We start from the raw sequence: 4,494 nt of genomic DNA, 5'->3' as shown, positions 1-4,494 counted from the left end.
GAATAGACCAGTTGTTTAGAACAAATTAATTTTCAACGGAGATTCCACTTTGAAAGATTAAGTGACAGAAATGAAAGCTTCTTTAGAAACACTAACATTCTGATTAGAAAGACGACAATAAAGGAAGCTTTGTAGCTTAATTTACGCCTTCACATTGGTCAGGATAAAAAGTAAATCCTACTAGGAATAAAAATAAAAACGGAAAACATAAAAAAATTACTTAACTATTTAAAACAAAGATTAAAATGACCCTATTTTATACTTTTTCGAAAACTATTCAGGCCAATCACTAATCAAAACTCCTAGTTTAACTACCACAGGTCAATATTATCAGTTTACATATAAGAAACAGGAATAACATTTTAAAACTATAAGGTGTTGAAAAAAGCCCGATATTAAAATTTATTTCATCAATTTTAGGTTTTACGGTTAATCACTACTTAAACATTAGAGCTACTTTTTTCTTTAAAATACCTAATTTTGTATTTCTAGCGTTTTTCATCTAACTGAATTGGAATTATCTTTATTATTCGAATTTATAAGAATAACATCTTAAATACTGTTTAAACATGTTAATCGATGAGTAAGAATGATTTTGCGAGTTACACATCTTACTTAGAATTCCACACGTATTTGTTTCTCATAGGTGTTAAGTTGTGTTTAGAATTATGCATCTCGAAATATTCCCAGTTTTTTCTTCGCTTACGCTTAAAACAAGGAGTCCATTAGCTCTGGTATTGTACTCACACTGAACAACAGTTCTGCATGGAATCCATTTGCATACAAACATTCGATCATAAATAAGGTGGAGACTGGCACAAATTTGCGTTCGGAGAAGTTGATGTACCAAATCGACAAAAAAGGCGAAATTAGCAAAATTAATGATGAAGGAGTAGAAATAATGTACTACCAACAATAATGAGAAGGACTGAACGTTGAAGAGGTGGTTCGAAAAAAAGTTATAAGGCGCATTTGAAAACATACTAAAAATTATGATTTAGAGCGGGATAAAGAGTGAATAAATCTTCGCCACTGTGATAGAATTAGAGCCATATCACCTAATAGTTCGAAATCCAATGACTTCATGGACGTCTTGGCCTCACAATCCCATTAGCTTTCTTTCAACCTCCCACTCTAGTAAGCATCAACTGCTGAGGTAGGCAATTAGCCATAAAAAGTACACGTTCCGTCCACCTCAGTTAATGAAGATTCACTACTTCACCGACCGATTTTAAATCTTGCCCCAGTACCCTATGGCTAACCACCCAGTCGTTTCATGATACTCAAACAATACTTCAGAGACTCCAATGTTAGCAAACAGAAGCCAACACGTCTTTGGCTTCCATGAACCGTATTTCGTGGTTGTAAAGTAATACATAGTGGACTATTACGCACTACATTTGGTTGAAACACTCCAGTACTCTACACCCTACGATCAAACTAAGAAATGGTGATCACTTTTGAAACAAACATTTGCATTCAGATGCAGAAAAACTCCTCACAAACATGGTTGAATTACTGCTCTAAGAGGTTATAAGATTGGGTTTGTCAGCCCCTTTTAATAATAAAATATCGTTTACTTGTTCTAAGCTGGTAAGTGAACATCTGTAAGAGGATCAATTTTCAGAAAGTTAGATGAAGTGTGATTTTCGGGGGGACAGTTTCCAAATAGTAGCGTGAAATAATATAAATCTTCCAGAAAAGCCTTTTCTGAAGTGAATATTGAGCAAGAAAAAGCAATAATTGGGGTAATATCATACAATACATAGGTGTCAATGATGAATTCCAACTCTTCATCATTTTGAGGTAAAGATGGCACAAGTGAACTAGAAGGAATCTACAAATCAAAGTGGAAGTCTAGTAAAAGCCCTTTATTAAGTTTTATTATGGCATATCGACCGTAGCTACAGCAGTTTTCTCAATTATTCTTGTTTTCACCATTACCCATTGATGCCATGGCAGTTAAATTAAATGGTCAGTAATGAAAATATCCACACATAAAAAAAGCATGAAAAGAATACCCTTTACCATTAACTTTAAATTAGACAATGTGAAGGTTGAGTACAGATCAATTTCATCAATTAAAAGTAACTAGTGTAAGCACACCTGATTATGAACACCGCTTTCGTGTTGGTTTTAGTGTTTTCGACGTCGTCCAACTACTTATTAGTCATGAGTCAAAAATTCACAGTTACATAAAGGTATTTTGAATAATAAAAATAGCTGGCACAATTGCATAGTAATATGAACAGAAAACCAACGCTACCTAGTGCAATATTTGAAAATGCGCAATGTTATACTAGATCATAAGGTTATTATTTGGCTACGTTAAAAGTAGTTTTGTGAAAATTGAACCTAGCTTTTCTAATGCTGTCGACCCATTATCTAATTAAAAAGTCTATATGAGGGCGAAAAGCTCAGTTCTCGAGGACGTGTTCATTCTTCTATTCTTTTTGTCAGTCTTTATAATATAAACATCATACCAGAACATTCATTATTTTCACGAATTTCATGTTATTACTGGTGAGTTCGATTATCGTTCGCACTTTACAAATGGAAAGCGGTGTAGTATGATGGCCTCCTGAGAAACGTCGCTTGCCGGTGATATCACGGACAGGAACTTATCTACAACAACCTTCAACCATTTTATGGTGACATCTGACATTGTTGTTGATAGAGATTTATCATATACTGATGATGCCACAGGTATTGTAGTTTGACAACACGTTTTATACTTGAATCATGTCCACACAGTGAAATCAAAATTCAAAAGCGATGAGGTTCGAGGATATATTTGATAGACTATCAATGTATCGAGAAGTGACTGATCTAAACTGGCTAGGGATCGCAGAAGTTGAGCACGGCGATCCCACTCGTGATCTACGCAGACGTATGATCGAGCCACTTCAGCTAGGTGAGTCCATTAAAACTAATGTGGTCAGCATCCAATGTCGAACACTTACAGAGCTATTGATTTTGAGGATTTATTTACCGCTACAATGTATTCAAATCCACCAGAGCTCTAAAAATGTCATCTTCCACGATATGTTCTTTGGAGGTTTTGTTTTTCAGCGTGAAGGGATTCCTTGCCTTTTGTCTGGTAGAAGTATTTTATGGATCATGCATAGTCGTGGCTGCTCCAAAGAGTTCATTTCTTCAAGAGGTATGAGGAGCCCCAAAAATGAAGACGAGTGACTTCAACGTTCATAACTACCACTATCTAGACTATGGTTCCAAAGCGGTTTTGTACATTAGAAACTTGATAGGATAATTCAGATTATCAGGAAATATAACCCAGTGTACTATATGAGGACCTGATAGATATGTATATGGATTGTATGCTCACCAGTTATGCATTAAAATTCACTGATTCACTAGCACTCAACTATTTGGATCAAAGCAATAGCGTCATCCTAACATCCCATGTCTCCATAACACGCTTAACGTAACCAACACTAAGTCTTTCGAGAAGCTGATTATAGAGATGCCAGAGAGATCTCAAAAGATCGACCTAGCAGAGTGAATACGATTCTGTCAAGGGTGACGGATGATAAGATCGTCTGGAAGATATCAATGATAATAACAGGTATTCGAACTATTGCGCAAGCTAAGAATTTCCAAAATAGTGCGATTAAATATAAGTAGAACCAGATGATAGCTTTTGAATATATTGTATTTTGAATTTGCAATCAACGCTCGATGAAGTATAAAGAAAGCATCAGTTAGTTCAAATATCAAACTCCACACCTTAAATGAGAATCCAAATTTTCACTATCGATTTACACTTCCTTCTTAAGTCCATCATATGTCTGTACGGCTGTGTATTGGATATAGACTCTGTATAATCTGCAATGTACTCATCAATATCAGCATGAACAAACGAAATTGGAACAAACTCACCTGGTTGCTGGAATTGTACTTGATCAACATATCAGTTTCATGTACATAAATCTTTGATATCTAGAATTCGGACGATATATTTTCCAACACTCTTCACCATAGTACCTATGACTGATAAGTCGTCCTAAATGTCCTTTATGAAGATCTCCGAGGACAGATTTACGTAGTGAAAAAGGAGTAACACTAACAACGACAGTACGTAATTCATCCTGCTTTGAAAAATAGGCAGGAAATAGACGCGTCAGGTCACCATTCTTACCATTTTTATGACACGGAATTTGTGGGATTGTGGTCTATTTTTGCATTAGTACTGCTATAATAATAAACCTAATTCCAAAATTGTAGATGTGTTATGATGTAACTACCTAATCTTTAAGGTCTTACGTGAGTCTCGTCATTCTTTACACTGACTCTTCCTATCTTGACTATCAGCAATGAGATGATTAGCATTTTTAGAGAACACATTTGGACGGGAAAGAGAGCAATCTATTCGATACAATGAGGAAAAGTTTATGAAGAGTGGATGAGCCTGTGTGACCGATTCATATCATTTTGACCCCTTGTTCTCGCGTTCACCACTACCGACATCCTCCA

This window comes from Schistosoma mansoni, chromosome 1 (assembly GCF_000237925.1).
Source record: "Schistosoma mansoni strain Puerto Rico chromosome 1, complete genome".
Taxonomy (NCBI): Eukaryota; Metazoa; Platyhelminthes; class Trematoda; order Strigeidida; family Schistosomatidae; genus Schistosoma; species Schistosoma mansoni.
Note: the sequence above shows the minus strand (reverse complement) of the source record.